At 39.2% G+C, this 19677-nt stretch overlaps 1 non-coding gene across 1 annotated transcript; it reads right to left on the reverse strand.

Moving 5' to 3' along the window:
- Positions 1-3990: 3990 nt before the first annotated feature.
- On the reverse strand, positions 3991-4097 carry LOC142198755 (U6 spliceosomal RNA). The gene has a single exon (XR_012715397.1). It is a non-coding gene; the product is annotated as a U6 spliceosomal RNA (small nuclear RNA).
- Between the last annotated feature and the right edge of the window lie 15580 nt (positions 4098-19677).

Genomic DNA, 19677 nt, shown 5'->3' on the forward strand with positions numbered 1-19677 from the left:
CCCATGGCTGGAATCATTTGCTTGGCATTACACTGGTCATGTTCGAAAACCGTCCAATATTCACTGTACAGTGCTTAAGACTGCATTGAACACTACTATAAATAGGCAGCATGTGCGTATTTTTTGAAAATAAAATCAAAATGCAAGGCCAAACACTCCTTATAACAGTAGAAATCCATGAAATCCACGCATGCATTACTTCACCGTATTTCTTTTGATTCCTACACTTTTATGTGCAATCCCTAGTGTTACTGGTGCTGTAAACATTTTAAACCGAGTGCTCATATCCATAAAGTATAATACAAAGTTCTGTTTATATATTTTGTTAAAAAAAATACAAGAAAACAAAGTAAATGCAACAAAAAGAAGAAAAAAACTGAAAAAAATAAAATAAAACACCCCCTAAAAACAAAATCTAAGAGAGAGAAAAGCAAGAAAGCCTTGACTTTGGATAAAGGGACTCTTTCCAGCCCTGGATGGTGCGGAATTCTATTTATTCAGTGGAAATAAATTTATTCTTTGAGAATGGAAATTTTATATTAAAGGAGATAACTTTTTGGCTTAAATTTTGTTTTATTTTCTTATGTAGGAAAGCGTTTCTTTGTGCTACAGACTTGATGCTGCATTTGTGGCTTCTGTGTGTGCGTGCGGTGTGTTTGGGGGGGAGGGCGGGGGATGGGACGTTGATATGCTCCAATTTTCTTTTCGTCTGTTGCAGACAGTTATTGTGCAACATTTTGGGAGTGCTCTGACTGTGAGCTATAGCAGCAGACAGAGGAATCACTGTCTTATTTATCTCAACTCCGAAGAGTTCACATTTTCTACTGATCAATAATGAATGCACAAGCCTTATCTTTTTAAACTGATATGACTAGCACCAGTCATGATAAATGACAATATTAATACTGAATCCTGGCATCGTATTGCACAAATGCTGACATGTAGATTGATATGTCAAAGCAGAGATTTCCCAATACACTTGTTAAAAAGGTACCGCCATTGATTTAAATTTTCTTACCGTTCCTGAGATTTATTTGCAAACATTTTGTCGGCCATAGTGATGAACAGTCCATAGACCATTCGCTCTCATCAACAATTCCTACCTATTAATAAAGATAGAAATTAATTGATGTTCCCACTGGTTCAATAACTTGCTGCTGTCGTTTTCTCATTCGCTTTTGTCACAGTTGTCATTGATGAAAATTTCCATAAACCACAGGCATCTGTAACTAACAATATGTTCTTGGCCAAAAGGGGAATTTGTCTTTTAGTCATTGTCTGACGTCATAGTAGCAGTGGGTCCGAAAGCAGGAGCTATCACTACGAAGGTCTGGAAAAACTTAATGAAACACCCCAACACTTGTAGGGATGCTTTGGGTTCATGGAATATACAACCTAAAGTTTCTTTAGAAGTCGATGGTGTTATATCATAAGACTGGTATGATTAAATTCATGGAGTTTCTATAAGAAAAGCTACATAGGAAATTCTAGAAGGTTAAGGTGTTTTTTTGAGAACAAAGGACACATTAACGGACCCCCTCATCTTTATGACATCTCTAAATACCTTAAAGGGGTTGTACCTCAGACAGCGTGTATCCGCCATTTACAGGATAGTGTATATGTGTCTGATCACTGGATATCTTATCATTGTGACTCTCACCGATGATGAAAACTGAAGTCCCATGTCCCCTATTTAAATGGATCATCAGTCACACATGTCTGAAGCAGCTCCATTGAATACTATGAGACTGAGGCAGGTTCACATCCGGGATTCTGTTTGGAGAGTCCGTGTGGGGACCTCCTGAACGGAAACCTATACGCATAGAAAAGCCATTACCTGGGAAAACACATGGACCCCATAGACTATAATGGGGTCCATGTGTTTTGCCGCTAGGCTTCCGAACGCAAATGTGAACCGGGCCTGAGAAAGATACCCCATACAGTGCTCAGGTATCTTTAGAAGTCCCAGTCCAATCAAATGGTGTCCGCAGCATATCCACGGTCAATAAGGATCCCAGAATGGTACCCCAAGTGATCAGACACTTATCCCCCCATCCCTTGGTCCGACCCTTTTAATGTAGAATTCTCCCTTTAAATGATTACTTATTTTAGACCATTCCATGTGAAATTTGTATTCAGGAAAATTCATATATTTTTCTTTGTATTTTCATAAATGGTGGTAAAAGTTTACATTTGTCCCATTTCTATTAGTGGGATGACAATGCACTATGCAGTTCCGGTACTTTGAGTTGTGTTAAGGGACAGAATTATCTGCATGCTTCTATCATTCATATCATAATGCCTTACTAGTTTTGTTTCACTGCTTGTCTATCAAAGTCAATGCTACAAGCTGGTTGGTTAATGTATTATATTATTTATATATCCACACCGAGCAAGGATTAGCATTGCATTTGTAAATTGCATTTTGGAGAAAGTACTTGGGTATTTTCTTGATGACTATAAATACTGCTCTAACTATTCCCCACTGTGTCTGACACGGAACTGAGCAACGTTACTGTTTATCATGAATACTTGGTCATATGCCTCTTAATGAACTTGTCATACATGTCTTAATAAATCCTGCAATGAGGTTTTGTTACTGGCATAAAGTGTAAAAATATATTTATACAAGAAAAGGTTAATGGAATATCCAGGAGAACAAATAAACATTTTAATTATTGACAATGGGTTCAAATTAGTCTATTATCATTTTGTATTGTTTTTATATTTATTGGTTTTTTTTTTTTGTTCCTATTTTACTCTTTTTTACCTATTTTTTTTCTCTCAAGTCTCTATTATCTTCAAATATCTTATTGCTCCTTGTACAGTACTTGAACTGAGGAGGGGTTGGTTATGATGTTTTTCAAATGTATCATTGAAAGGACGTTCAGAAAAGTCCCTTGCTCACTACGTTATCATTATGTTTTATCTATTGTGTCATATATGTTATATATTTTATATATATTAGGTATTTAGTTAAAGAAATCTTGTCTCTACCAGTCTATGCAAATTTTTCTATCTTTTATATATTTTATATTGTTTTATATCTGAATATTTTTGGTTTATTTTACATATCTGTTGTTTATTGAGTGTACACATGTATGTACATATGCAACATTTTCAGTGCTGCTGGACTCTAGTTAGAAAAATTGGGGCCTCCCAGTTGGTGTTGTGGTGTTTCACAATTGATCTGTAGACCCTTGGGATATAACAACGATAAATGTTAGTATTGTGCACCTAGGACACCATGGATGTCATAACACTACTTAAACATGGCAGACGGGTGGAAAGAATATCAATGGTCCAGTGATTCCTATTCAGTGTTATAAGTGTGTTATAAATATCTGAAAAGGGATAAAGAATGAAGGAAATTCTAAGTGCCAGTCACAGCTCTATTAGAAAAAAATTCTGAAACATTAAGCTTCTAGACGTAGAGATGAGCGAATAGTATTCAATTGAATAGTAGTATTCGATCAAAAACCTCCATTTGCACAGTTATTGGTGTGCTCAGTCGAATACCACATGGAAAGGCGGGAAATATTCATTTCCCCTCCAACCTCCCCTGGTGCCTTTTTCTTAACACCAATATCTATGGAGGGGAAGTATTTGATCGAATATACTCGCTCATCTCTATTTAGACGTGATCGAAAGTTGATGATATTGTGAGTAATAGAAAAGATTTATCAAAGTATCTTCAAAAAGCAGCCATTGTTAGCCGTAGCCTGAGAGATAGCTTGCAATTTCTGAGCCCCAAAGCAATCTGGGGTCCCCACTAATAATGTGGTATAAAACTGGTTGTAAAGATCTAAGATCCGGGGGCGATTGCTACCTCTGTGCCTCCTATAGCTACGCCCCTGCTCATAGCAACCAATTACAACTGACATTACTTACAGTAATCCTGAAAAATGAACGCTATATGGCGATTGGTTGCTATTGCTGACAAGGACAGTTTTTCTTTTATTTTCATAAATATGCCAAGAATATTTTTTTTTTTTTATTCATCGCTTCACGAATTTGCGTGTCATCCTTGCACAGGGGCCATGCTCATCTTCTCTGTATCGTTCCAATTTTAGTATATGTGCTGCCGAAGTGAGCACATCTGCCAAGAATATTTTTGTGACTTGAGATCCCCCTTTTGAAAACCCTCATTTATTAGTCATGACAATCTCAGCATGCCGTGCATCTTATATACAGCATATTGTAATGCTTTACTTCCTCTGCATTAGCACAACATAGAAATGAAACGCTTTCTGCCGGGTTCCCCCAGAGATTACAGATCATTTCTCTTAGTCTTAGTAGAGGATCACCCTAAAATCAGCTTATCCTCGGGGCTTTCCAATATAAACGCATTATTAAAATCAACCATCGCATTTTCTGGCCAGCTGTACATTGGTAATACGTGTAACGTGTATGTGATAGTTGGATGTGGCTGGGGAGCTCTAGTTTACGCTGTTTGTTTTTGTGCGGCGGAGGATTGTTCTGCTATCGGGAAGTGATATTATATAATTTTTCTTTTGCTATTTATTTACATCAGAACCTTTCTAAGTAGGCAGCGAGCAAACCATCTGAGAAAGCAAATCTGCAGTAAATCATTTTACTTTGAAAGACTTGCAGATGCTAACAGATGGAGCTCAAATGACTGAACACTGTTGTACATTGAAGGCAGCCTAATATATTAACCTGGGGAATTGTCATTAATTTATACTTTTCATTTGAAGTTCTGTATATTTCGTGTTGGCACTTCTGTACATTTCTATTTTCTCTCCCTTTCCTATGTATGTATTTTCATTACTCATTCCGATTCCTATAGAATCTCATGTATCAGAACATGTCTTGGTTTCCCATAGCGACTACTCACGAGTCTCACTGGAAAAGGACAAAGAGGACTCTGGATGCTTTTTCTTATAATATGAGACCAAATGGAACCTTGGTATATATGTCCATTACATGATTGAAATGCTTGGCTACAAAAACAAATGGGATTTGACAGCTTGAGTAAATAAGCAACACAGATTTGTTGGAGGAGATTATTATTGCCTGCCATGATATACTGCTGTGCACAGCAGAAGTAACAGGCACATTTCATGCTAGTATGTTGTTAAACACTGAGGGTGGGTGACCACTGTTTATGCTAATTTCAGATTTTACAAGTTTATTCCGAACCATTGGTCATGCAAGGATTTGCATCTATGTGGCTAGCGTGAAGGGGGTAGTACAATATAGGACTGTTTTTTGTTTTTCGTTCCATAAACAATTGTCCTTGAGCTGTATCTGATATTACGCTTCATTCGCTTAAATGCACTGTTTCTGCAAAGACAGATTGACAAATAGGCTAGGGCAACTCCTGTTGTGCGACCAAAGATCACTGTGCTGCATCTACGTCCATTAATGTCAGTGGATAGTCGCTGAGTCTCTCCGAGGATGCTGCTACCTAAATTTCTAATCGCAAGAAAATTGAACTTCATAATGTACATTTTTCCCTATCAGTATGTCTTTGGACTATGGGTTGGAAATCCATGCAAACACGGGGAGAACATACAAACTCCTTGCAGATAGTTTTATGCCCTTGGCGGGATTTGAACACCAGGACTCCATCGCTGCAAGGCTGGACCGTGTGGCCCCACAAAATTGAACTTGATGTTTTTGCAACTAAAAATTGTAGCACTGCAGCAGCCTCTGTAATGAAACACCATTCACTTACATTAGTGAAGACATCTTAGTGGTCACACAACAGGAGTGGCAGCCCAAATCGCCATGTAGCTCCAGCCTTATGGTTTAGCTTGTGTAGCTTTTTTTTTCATTTTGTGTCCCCCTATATGTACATGAAGTTTCTAACTCTTATAGTGTTCATTATATGATTTATTGGAGGGGATTCTTGCATGTTGACTCTTCTTTGTCATAGGGATCAGAAATTGTTCTTACTTCACTGTGCTGCAGTGGTTGTTGTGCTGGTCCATTGGAGTACGGAGCAATGGACACACAGACCACTGAAACGGCAGGAAATAAAAGTCAGACTTGCAGCACTTTTTCAACGGTAACTGCAAAAGAGCTTCCAAAACAGACACTCCACAGATGTGAACCCAGCCCTATGTATATGTTATGTATATGCGTAATGTGTTTGGTGCTGTCTGACTGTAATAATCCAAAGGTAGTAACATACCAACCATTTCTGCTCTTAAAGCTCTTACTTGTGTCTTTTTCTTTTTTTAGACTTTTTAAAGATTGTTTTAGGTGTTTACTAATTTCTTTATGCATTCCGTGGTAATATTACCACTGAGCAGTGGCGTAACTAAAATCTTGTGGACCCCGATGCAATCTTTTATCCAGGGCCCCCTACCTCATCCCGACAGTGAATTCTTGATAGTGATGGTTATGGGTGCTAAGGAGTTTAATCAGTATTAGTGTGGTTAGGGAAATCTGTGGGTCTCATTGGTTTATGAGCCAGATATAAACTGCAATCTTAAAACTAATGCCAGGGTTTATGGGCTTCCTAAGGCTGCTGGGCCCTGGTGCACCTGCACCCTCTGCACACCCTTAAGTTACCTCCCTGTCACTGATGTTAGAAACTCGAGAAACTTTATTTATTATTATTTATATAAGTAATTGTATACTTATATTTTATGTTAATGTATTGGAATAGTTAGTAGGCCCATAGAGATAGTGCCAGAGATGATAACATGAATTAAGCACATATTTTGTATAATTACTTATGTTATTTTCAAGTCTAAAGCTATATTCACATAATACATCCATATTTATATGGGAATATTACAGCTGTAGCCTCATAGATCCCTTCCCTATGATCTTTCCAGATTGGATCAGTTAACCAGCAGCGGGACAGATTTTGAATGATCTGAGCCACAAAGAGAAGCTCTTGGGTCATGATGCAAAATCTACCAGGGGCCCCAGTTATTGTGTGCTATGTATACTACATATGTTGTAATGAGATCTTTGGGGCCCTTAGCTTCCAGGGCCTGGTAGTGACTGCTACATCTCCTATAAGTATAGTCTTGGGTGTAATACAGTTGGTATATTACAGATATAGTATGGCTGTGCAAATCTAGCCTTGTCTTAGGTTTTATTCACGCATCCAATTTTTATATTCATATACTGTCTGCATTTATCAATGAAAGCATATGGAATGTATAGAGCATTTTCAATGTATTAAGTTATACATACTGAAGAATTTTCCTTTCAAATTGTGCTTCTGTGTTGTTTTGTCCTTGATATGGATGCATCATAGAGTCTTGCACTGGGCAATGGTGAAAGTATGTGAATGTGAAACTACCCTTAGTTCTAGGCCCCAATGTCCACTCTAGACTTTAGATTAAAAAAAAAGTTCTGCAACAAAACAAAGTTTTTCCATAATGTGGGGCCTTAGTTTTAGCGAATACCATCCCCACATTGCAGAAAAATATGCGCAATTGAAGAGCTGCAATTTTCAAAACCATTGTCAATAGTTCTCAGTTATACCTACAGAAACGCTGGCGTTTTCCTTATAGGTATAAAGGAAGCTTTCTGTGAAAAGCTCTATGGGAAAAACCACAATGTGTTGCCGCTGCTGTTTTTCCGCTCTTTTTGCTGCGGCCTGCTACATGGGGCCTTAGCCTTATACACAGTTTTGATAATGATGTCAGGTTTGCAGACTTGCAGTTTATTTTAATAGGCCCTTTAAGGGTACGTTCACACAAATTTGTTTCCAGGCAGATTTTGAGGACTAATCCGATGTAAAATCTGCCTCAAGAAACATAGATTGTTTTTTCTTCTAGCAGGTTTTGTCAAATAGAGGAATAAAGAAGCATCATGACTTACCTTCATGCAGAAATCCCTCTGCAAAGTCCCTTAGAATTAATGGAAGTCAACAACTACCATTTTTTGCAGTGATTTTTGCAAAAACTGGAGCTAAAATCTGTGAACGTTGCTTTCCATCTCCCATTCATTTCAATGAGAATTGCAAGGCAGAATCTGCCTGAAGATAGATCATGGCACTTTTTTTTACCTCTAGCTAAAAAAAAAAGTCAGTAAAAGAAAAAAAAACTACCTGACCCCCATTTAAAAAAAGGTAAAGTTTTGAGGTGTTTTTGAGGCGGATTTACAGGCTGATCCTGCCTTGGAAATCAACCTGAAAAAACTGTAAAAATTTACCCTAAGCCTAAGGCCACACATTGCAGAAACACTGATTTTTTTGCAGTTTATTTTTATTTATTTATTTTTTTATACAAACCTACTTGTGACTACAGAGGGAATGGGAAGTATCTAGCAAGTCTTTATACTTATCCCTTCTGATTAAGCTACTCCTGGCTTTGGCTCAAAATAACCTACAACAAAAATCTACAACAAAAAAGCAGGTTTTCTGCAACGTGGAGCCTTAGACTAAGGCCGGGGGCCCCATGGGCCGGAAACACCACAACTTGCCCACGGCGTTTTACAGTACTTGCAAAGTGGATGGGATTCTTTCAAATCCCATGCCCACCTTGAGATAAAAAACGCAGCACGGACACACTGCAATTTCCAAAACTGGCGCATTTTTGGAAATCGCAGCATGTCAATTATATATACAGAAACGCTGGCGGCTTTCCCATAGATATAATGTTAACAGAAAGTCCGCAGAGGAAAACTCTGTGAACCTTCTGTTCAAAGCGCTGTGGGAAGAACTGTGATGCGTTCCCGCTTCGTTTTTTCCCGCAGCGCTTTAGCGCGGTGTTTCCGGCCCGTGGGACCTTAGCCTAAGGGTAGTTTGTATGTGAAGTCCTCCCCTTGTATAGAGATATTTAACAGCAAAAAGAGTACAAAAAATGTTCTCATCATTAGTGACATTTTTCGTGATGTTTTCTGTAGCAATCCTAAATCAAACAGGCAGGTAGCTGTGCATGCAGCTGGCATAGTGCATACTGCTGCCACAATAAATTACAACTTGTGCCCTTTGGTTTAGTGCCAAAATATTACATTCTAATGGTATATCCTCCTGTCAGTTTTACTGTAATGGTATTTGAGGAGGAAGTATACAACAAAGGCGGTAGTTTTCAGTTTTGTGTTTGTCACTTAGCCCCCTTAAATGCGTCATTGTGAATGCTATTTAGAATATATATTCTGCTTTAGGGTGATTTTACACAAACTGTATATATATATATATATATATATATATATATATATATGGTTTGGTTTTTTTAGAAAAATGGTTGAGGTTGTGTTGTATATTTTATGTAGTTTTTTTTGAGCCAAGGTCAGGAGTGGCTTCAAAAGAATAGGGAAGGTGAATAAATAACTTATACTGCTCCTTCATACTATATCTGCTCCTACTTTAGACACAAAAAAGGCTATTTCTATTAATAGCAGTATACTGCAAGAAAGTCATACTCCACACATTTTTTAACCCCTCAGCCCTTTAGTTCGGGGCATACTATAGTATAAAGAAGGGTAAAATCACTCTCAATTCACATCCTTCACTTTAGATTCCGATCTAGCCACACGATTGGCACAATGACCTGCCGATTCACACACCAGTCTGAAGGTACTTATGAGAGTCGGGATATCAAGCTTACATAGGCTATCATAGGATATCATAGACTTACATAGAAACAAAAGACTTCTGGCTCATTTGTGAATCTATAGGTCAGTCAATCGATGACATGACAGGCTGGGAGACCTATCCGAAAGCTAAAGCAAGTGAAGGAGAATGATTTCATCCTTCATTATAACTACAGTACGTCCTGTAGTAAAGGGCTTGGGATTCAAAATTGACCAGAGAGGGGCCTTAATGTTTCTGTTAATATAATTTATGAGTCTTAAAGCAATTACACACTGTATAGCACAAATTACAGTTCACAGTATATACAGTAAATCTGGTATATACGCTTTCCATCCTCAGGGATCTTATTGTTTAATGACTCCTGCCAAGGCTTGGGTCTGAATCTGCTGCTCCTTTGGTAAACATAATGTAGAATGTACAGTTTACAGCACTAATGTATTCTATGTCCATTTATCTTCATCCAAAATATTATTGTAGCGCCTTTCTTCCTATTGTCTGTAGAATGACGCAGAAACAATGTTACAGTTTACTTTTTTTATTTATTGTTTTGCTCCTTTGTTACAATCTTATAGGTACTGGCTTTGATTTTACAAATAGAATGCAATTACTCAAATTCCAAAGGTAAAGGCCTCTCTTATCTTGGTTGACTCAAAGTACCAAGGTAATTGTGTAAGTATAATTCAAAGGAAAAGTTACAATTACAAATTCCAAAGAGAATGATCTGCTGTGTTTAGAATGATTGTGACCGTATGTAATGTTTATACAGTCATGTAGGTATATTTCAGCATAGTACCTTCTTTTGTCTAAACTTGTTGCCATATGTTAGCTGTAATGAGGATATAAAATTATTCATATAAGTGTAGTAAGTATCAAAAAATCTATTTCCTGGTAACGTATTGTAACTCCCTGCAGGGAATTTCCTAAGGTAAATTATTTAGAATTCTGTATTTATTTGTTCTAAAAATCTGTCCTACTGTACATGCCTTGCACCAGATCTATTATGTCTGTTGTACTTGCTTTTGACTTGTCAGATGGTGGGCATGGCTTGGTGCCAAAGGCATGTGGATTAACAGGAACTGACATGGCTTAAAGTGACTTTTCAAGATAAGCTGTATTCATGATGAGTAACACTATTTTTCACTCTTAAAAACTTCCTCTCTGTACACTGGTGTAGCTATAGGGGCTGCAGTGGTCATAGATGCAAGCAGGCTTAGAAGCCAGGGGGGCCCACAGGCCACACTCACCACACCAGGGTATCTTCTTTCTGTGCATGGTAAATTGTACTTTGGTGTACTGGAGTAAGAAGATTTAGGATATAAGCAACCTTCCACTCTTAGAAAAGAGAAAACAAACCCATTAATGACAGAAATAATGGTTGGTCAGCAGCATATAGCCCTGGAGGTCACCCCCCAAATATGGCGAATGGTAATTCTACACAGCACACTTTAAAATCTGCCACATAAGTCTACTCCAATTCATTTCAATAGGGGAGGGGGGGGTGGGGTGGAAAAATCTGAAGATTGGGGAGGACACAGTTTTTTTCCAGCTGATTTTTTCAGTTAGCAGAAAAAATATGAATAGGAGACAAATTTTCTCTGTTGATCTCTACAGTCAGAAATCCTGCCATGTAAACTTACATTAAGCATCCTTTTGTTCAGTGCCTCCTTACTGGCTATATGCCATTTACTGCCCTTGTAGAATCTTTTGTCACCAAACTCTAAGGGCCCCTTCACACGGAGTAAACGCGCCGCGCATTGTGGCGCGTTCACGGCGCGTGTACGCCGCGTTTTTTTACGGTGCGCGATTACACCGCGTTAACGCGGTGTAATCGCGCACCGTAAAAAAACGCAGCGTACACGCGCCGTAAACGCGGCGCGTTTACTCCGTGTGAAGGGGCCCTAAAAGTGGTAATATATGGCCAACGGGAAACATGGGAGCACTGAATAGAAGGGCACTAAATGGGCAAGAAGTCGCAGAAGGGAACCAAGGCAATGGATTTTTTGCTTACTTTCTTTTAATTGCCCTTGTTAGGCCATTGGTACTCCTATTAAATAACCTAAAGCTTATAGTCTGTGGCTTTCAAAAGATAACAATGTCCTCTTCAAAGTAATAGTTCTCCTACAGGTAATAGTCCAGCCTAATAGGATAACAGTCCCCCTTACGGTTAATAGTGCCCCCATTGGTTGATAGTGCCCAATAAGCTAAGAGTGCCTCTTTTGTGGGGTTACTAATACCTGTGAGGAGCATCATTAGAGCACTATTACTATTTTTATTATTATTATTTATTTATATACCACCATTAATTCTATGGTGGTTTACATTTGAGGGTTTACATACGGTACAGCAAAATACACAGAAAAAAATATAATGCTAACATTGACTGACTGGCACAGTGGGATAGAGGGCTCTGCCCGCGAGGGCTTACAATATATGAGGGAAGAGGGATAGAGACAGTAGGTGAGGGGAGACCGTTCAGGTGGTGGTGTGGTGACAGTAGTGTTATTGGGGGTTGTAGGTCTTCCTGAATATTTGAGTCGTCAGGGCCTTCTTGAAGCCTGTGATTGTGGGAGTCTTATGTGTCTTGGAAATGAATTCCATAGTGTGGGGGATGCAAGGGAGAAGTCTTGGAGACTGTTGTGTGAAGAGCAGATAAGAGCAGAGTGGAGTAGGAGGTCATTGGAGGATCCGAGGTTATGTGAGGGCAGGTAGCAGGATATTAGGTCAGAGATATATGGAGGGGACAGGGTATGCATGATTTGTATGTTAGTGTCAATAATTTTAACTCCATTTGCTGGGCAATGGGTAACCAGTGAAGGGTTTGGCAAAGAGGAGCGGCCGATGAAGAACGGGGGGAAAGGTTTATTAAGCGAGCAGCACAGTTTAAGGTGGACTGGAGGGGGGTGAGAGTATTTATTGAGAGGTCACGGAGAAGGGTATTACAGCTGTCTAAGTGGGATATTATGAGGGCGTGAACTAGCATCCTCTACCTGCAGAAGTGATGAAGAGCGCATTGGGGTTGCTGTGGCACAGAGCCTGTGGGCAACATCTATTCTACTCCCAACTCATATGGTGAAAGTGCCCCTAATTGTGCTGCGGGTGATGTACCCCAGGACAGGTTGTCTTATGGCAGATACACCCCTGCTAGGTTTCTCATAATATTCTTCTTTCCCTTCTCAGCTCTCCCACTACCCCTCTCGATAGACTTCTATAGACTTGAATCATCAGACTTATGTGACCTGCATTGCATTTTGACATGAATATAGTAGGGATTTTCATACTAAAAGTCATTTTAGCAGAGGTAGGGGGAGTGGGAAAAAACTTCAAAGGTTTATTTTTATTAAAAAAGGGGGTATTTACTGTTATTTTATGTTTAATTAGGGCTATAATAAGAGAGAAAATATTATTTATAAGGGGGCTTTTATAAGGGGGAACTATAATAATAGCTTTGCCTTATAAATAATTGTTCCCTCCCCCATAAATAAATTTTCCTCTTTAAAATAATAGTTACCTCTTATAAAAGCCCCCCATAAAAATAGTTCTCCTTATAATAGTTATTCATAGTTAAAAATAGTCCCCATGAATAATAGTTCCCTTCCTTAAAAATTATAGTCCCCATCCTATTATTATTATTATTATTATTATTATTATTATTATTATTATTATTATTATTATTATTATTATTATTATTATTATTATTATTATTATTATTATATAAATATTATATATAATATATAATAATATAATATTTAAATAAGAATTTCCCTTCTTATAACTAAGGGGGAACTAACATTTATAATGGGGATGGGATATTAATTATAACAGAGGACTATTATTTAAAAGGGGAACACTATTATTTATGGGGAAGGCTATTACTGATAAGGACAGACTATTATTTATAAGAGAGAACTATTACAGATAAGGGGATTTATTATAGGAGGACAATACTGGTAGGGGGCATTACTTGGTAGCAGGCGCTATTATTTAGAAGGCATCATTATTATTTATAAGCAGGAATTATCATTTATTACCGGGCATTGTTATTATTTATACAGGGAATTATTATTTATAAGCAGGGACTATTATTTATAAAGAGGAACTATAATAACTAATGAGGGGTGCACAAATCTAATATGCAGTACACATTTTGTCATTTGTATTGAATGTAGGCCAAATGGGTTTTGTTATTACTGATTCAGGGGCAGGGGGTATTGTAAAAACTCTATTTTTATTAGGATATTAGTATGCAGCACTGTTACTTTTTGGTGCACACAATATAGCATTTTTACTTTGTAGAACACTAGTATTTTCATTATGTAGCTATGTAGTGGTAATTCATATCACAGTGGGCACATTGTGGAGGTAGTGTGCCTGGTATATTGTGTATTATTGGTACTAGTGATCTTTGGATAATGTGGTTTCTTCAGTAATTGTCTACATAGTGGTAATAATTTTCCAGGTATAGTGGTATTATTTCACAACCATATGTATGCTTATAAATCTTTTTTGGGTACCCACAGCACCACAGCCTCTCCAATACAGGTTGAAATAAGTGGGGTTAATATGGGCTATCTGTGAGGGGATGTGATACCTCTGAAGGGAGATTTTACAGACCATCTACCAATGCATCAAAAAGGACTTAAGGTACTCACTAGCTAACATGTTTTATATATGTTAGACCATTAGCGGACCACTCAGATAAGTGGGCATTTGGGAGGAAACAATTAAGTAACACAAGAGCATGTCTTTCATAGGTACCAGGTCATCGGCAGTGAGATGGAGAGAGAGTAGTTTCCATGCCCAAAGGACACAACAATGCTAAGTAGTGGAGATGAGCTGGGTGGTCAATGACGGGCATCGATATGTAACACACTAACAACTGAAGCACCCATATCTGCCTCTTCCAAGTCTGCCCCCTTGCCGCCATCTCTTTAGTTGATCTTACACTGTGGCCACAGTATTTTTTAACATCTGGGTACCTGACTCCCCTGTAGACCATGACCTCATCATAGTTTGGAACCGAACCCTTGACCTTGTAGATAAAACAAAGGGAAATTGTTTTGTCAAAAGCATTTTCATGGGGAAGGATGCCGATCGTGAAAAACCTGAAATTTGGTTGGGCTCATCTTGGTGGTCGCCTGCAGACAGGGTAATGGGTTAGTAATAAAGAGGATGACGTCATTGGCATTTAGCATATATATTAAGCAAATATGGGGAGATGACAGTCATATACAGTATTTCTTAACTCTAGAAAACCCATCCTGGCCAAGGAATTGAAATGGTTTTAATGAAGATATAGCTTTCTGAAGCTGTGGAACAGAAAGGTGAGTAGCCAGTCATTGTTGTTGGTCAGATGAAAGTCTAGGAAGAGGTTCAAAAAAACATCTAAATCTGACACAAAAGGTTGGTCCGCCTACAAATCCTCTTTCAAATTGTACAAAGGATGGTAGAATTTTTGGAATTGGACCAGGATCAGCCTAGGATCCACAATTTTCTGGTGATTAAAGTTTAAAAGGTGTGCAATACGGGACTTTGGCTGAAATTGATTCATTTCTTTTTTTTTGCCAAGGAATGCACTAACTCTCTTATTGTGGGCAGAGTCTTACCATTGCCATTTTTTAAAGGCGGTAGACCTTGTAAATGTAACTGATATTTCATATCTTGTTATATAGGACCAGGGTGCAGAGAGATTTGGTTTTAACTGTGAGTGATGAGATATTGGCTACCAAAGTATCGCCTTCCTTAGAACTCTGTTTTTTTAGCTCTTGAGCAAGTCTGTATAAGAATGGCTTGCATGAATGCTTTATGAACGTTCCATAAAATGTAGGGATCAGGGGTTGAGGGGGCAAAGAACTCCATCAACCATTGTGAAGATAAGGCTGTGTTAAACTGTTCACGTAGAACCAGGGTGACCAGAATGTGGTTTGTCCAAATTATAACACATATATGGGAGGAAAACATGCTGGCATCTCCATATGTCATATAACCCAGAGTCAGATAATGAGGAGATCATAATAGGAGACTTCCTCTGTGGCTTGTAAGAGTCTAAATTGTTATCCAGGAGGCAATTAAAGTCTCCGTCAATTATCAGAATTCCTTTAGTAAAGTACTGACTTTTGGCAGAATACTGCTCCAGTAGGATTTTTGAGATTTGTTAGGGAGATATACTGTGACAAGGGTATACTTAACACTATTAATGGTGCAATTAAGGCCCAAATACTGGACCTGGGAGTCCGTCAGCACAGAGTAGTAAGAGAATGCGACAGAGTCTTTGATAAAATTCAGGACTCCTTTTCTTTTGGTCGCACAGGAGATCTTAAAATATGTGGGGAAGAGAGTTTGTTGAAAGAGCTTGTTGAAAATTCATCTCTATAGCATCAAGATATCACATTGCATCGACCTTGCCTCCAGTCACACTTAGACATTCCTAGTTAACAAATATAGACATGAGCCAAAAACAATACAAGAAAACCTGTAAATCACAAACAATTTAAAGTATATAGATAAAAAAAAACCAAACAAACAAAGGTAAGCATCGGATGGGGGGATGGGAAAGAAAAAGAGAGGCTAGGGGGAAAAGATAAATAGCAGTGCAATGTCAATGAGAATATAGAAAACAACCAGTTCACCAAAAGTGGAACCTGTTCTGCCTCTATGGGCAAAAACTCCAACATCACACTTCATGAGGATCCAACTGTGTGCCAGTCTTTGGAATTCTGATGGGGAACGGGTGGGTCTTGCAGTAGGCACTTCTTCATCAGCTGATATAAGTCGCCATCTGTGATGGGTGGAAGAGGTCCTTAACCACTGAGGGCACCGAGTAAGATGCTCCATTTCTAAAGATTAGCAGTTCAGTGGTGAGGCCTAAGCGATAGCGGATGGATTGATCTCTTAAAAACTTAGAGATGGCTGAAAAGTTCCTCCTTGCCTGCATGGTAGCGGCCGAGAGATCCGGGTAGAGGGAGATTGATGAGAACGGAGCAGGTGGAGAGCCACACTTTTGTGTCTCTGAAAGGATAGCATCTTTAATGTGGTAGAAATGGACTTGCACTAGTGAATCTCTTGGCGCCTCTGCGGGAGCAGATTGAGCTTTAGATATGCAGTGACCTCGGTCCAAGGTAATACCAACTCCGTAACATTTGGGATTATCTTTTTAAATAGGTGTTTCAGATAGGCCGGAAGATCAGTGAACGCAATATCCTAAGGTATCCTTCAAATTTTAGTTATATTTCATCTAGAGTGGTCTTCTGTGTCAGTAGGCTTAATCTTTAGTCATTTCACCTCGTCTTCTAGTGGATTATGAGTGTCCACCAATTATGTGCTATGGAGAAGTCTTCCATTTTACACTCAATATAGGCTGTTCTCTCCCTCAGGGAATCCATATTTCTTTGACTCTTTCTTACCAGGGAAGACACACTTTTATTAATGGCTGACTGAAGAATGACTAGCATGCCCTTCAAAGTGTCAGAAGTGCCTGACTCATTGGAAATGGGAAATTCCAGTTGTCACCATGGTTAATCAAGGAAAGAGCATTGTCTTCAGAAGTCTGCTGTCTAGAGCTCTACTTGAGGGCAGGGTCATTACTGGTTGCAGGATTAGGTCAAAGCCACACTATGCCCTCTTTGCCTGCTATCCTTAAGTAAGTGCTAAGTAGCAATAGGGAGAACTGCTCTGCTTGAATCTTGAGAGAAGGCTGGTGACCCAGAAGGAGAGGATAATTGAGAATGCATATTGGTACCATTAGAGGGCATGCGGCTACAGAAGAATTCAGTCAGTGTCTTGGTGACCCCAATAGAAGCAGTCGTCTTCTTACTCAAGTTTAGTTAGTGAGGCTGAAAGCGAGGATAGATTATGCATCGTGCTTGGAGGGTGAGCTTCAGATTTTAAGATAGAAACAGCCAAAGAGCTGATGTCTTTAGCGGTGTAGTTCTATCACCTGGACAGTTAGTTCACAGAGGCAGGGGAGAAATGTGGAGTCACAGACACAGAGCCATCAAGTAAGTAGAGGAGATCAGAGATGTGAGGAGCTACGAGAGGAGAACAGACTGCTAGAAGTTTATTTAGCACATTGAATAAATGCAGTCTCACAAACAAGAAATAGTGAATTCCATAAATGCAGGAATATGGAGAAGTCCCTTTTTCTTTTTTGTTTTCTTCTGGGTTCTTTAATTAAGGTTTGTACAACTGCCATAGGTGTCCCCATGGCTAACAAGACAGAGTATATCAGGCAAAGGCGATAAAATGTCACAAAAGTAGTAAATATGTCGTTCAGTGGGGGGGGGGGGGGTGCTACAGGAGGCAGGGTGAGGAGTCTTGTGATTTATTTCTAGTACAACACTATTTGCTCTAGCAATATGTGAGCAGGCTGCCGTTTCAAAACAGAGCAGGTAGGGGGTTTGGGGGTATATTTTCACTGATGACAGTAATTTAATGTTTGTTGGGAGCACAGCAAAAGGTCCCATAGGAGTATATCTCTTTATATTATAAAAATGAATTCTTGTCTGTCTGTCTGTCTGTTCTCTATGTGTGACCAAATGACTGGACCGATCTTCACCAAATTTGGTACAGAGATACTTCAGGTACCTGGGAAGATTTAAGACAATACTCCAACTCGTTCGGACGTACCATTGCTGAGATACAGCATTCCAAACACAATGCCCCCCCCCCCAGCCAATACAAACCTGCAAGTCTTTCACACTTATTCCAACTGCAATACACACGGTCACTCCACATGCACAATCTGATATCCAAACTGAGATACACGCATTAGAGGATTAGATACACAGATCAGCACACAGTATCACACGCCAGAGGATTAGATACACGTGTCTACACACAGTCCCACACACCAGAGGATTAAATACGTGCTTCTGCACACAGTTCGACACACTGAAGGATTAGATATGTGCATCTGCATACAGTTCCACATGCCGAAGGATTAGATACATGCATCTGCACACAGTAACACGCACCAGAGGATTAGATATGCGCGTCTTCACACAGTTCTACATGCCAGAGGATTATATATACGCGTCTGCAAACAGTACCACATGCCGTAGGATTAGATACGTGTGTCTACACACAGTTCCACACGCCGGAGGATTAGATACGCGCCTCTTCACAGAATACCACACAGGGAGGATTAGATACGTGTCTCTGCACACAGTACCACAAGCCGTAGGATTAGATACGTGCCTCAGCACACAGTACCATACACTGGAGGATTAGATATATGGCTCTGCACAGAGTACCACACATTAGAGTTTACTCCAGGTTTCCATAGCAACCCAGCCATTTTTCTTCACTGCTGTATGTTAGCTGTAAAGAAGCAGGGCACTGTGGATGACACTGTTAGACAAGGTCACATTCACACAGCTTTACTCCAGGTATCCATAACAACTGATCACAGGTTTTTCACTGATATCCAGAATGAGATACACATAATCACATGATGCTTATGGACATACACAAACAACATACAAAATACACCAGTGCTAAACTGGACAATTCTTATGGGGCCACTACACAAACAAAAAATGTAATATACCCGTGCGAAGCCGAGTCCTCCTGCTAGTCTCTTATATGTGCTGATTGTGACTCTTCATATATGAGTGATACTAGGTACTGCAGAGCTTGTCGGCCGAAGTATTGAAAGTCACCTATCATAGGGATTCATCTGACTTGCAGTAAGTGTCTATGATGTGGTGTTCGGGTGTGGAACTGCCAGGGAGCAACAACCACTCCTGGAGCCAGATATCCAGCTGAGGAGAAGCGAGGTACGTCTCTTGGGATTCGTCAGAAGATGTTATCTGGTTACGCTGAAGGAAGTCAAGAATATCTTTGCCACCTCTGTATATTGTATTTACTGCAACAAATACTCAAAATATTAGAACTAAATTCCATATTATGAAATGCTGTGAAGATCTGTCAGATGGGGTCTCAGTAATATTGAATGTGAACAAGTAAGAATACAGGACATTGGAATTCTACTAGAGAATCACTGCTTTGCACAGACAAAATACTATATGAGATTGCAGGTTAAAGCATAAATCCATTCTCTCGCCTCCCTCTATATTGCATGCATTATTGTCAAGGAAGCTAAGATTTAGGGCCTTATTTGGTAGAATCCGCACACTTTAGAGTTTATTTAG

Source organism: Leptodactylus fuscus, chromosome 3 (genome assembly GCF_031893055.1).
Source record: "Leptodactylus fuscus isolate aLepFus1 chromosome 3, aLepFus1.hap2, whole genome shotgun sequence".
Taxonomy (NCBI): domain Eukaryota; kingdom Metazoa; phylum Chordata; class Amphibia; order Anura; family Leptodactylidae; genus Leptodactylus; species Leptodactylus fuscus.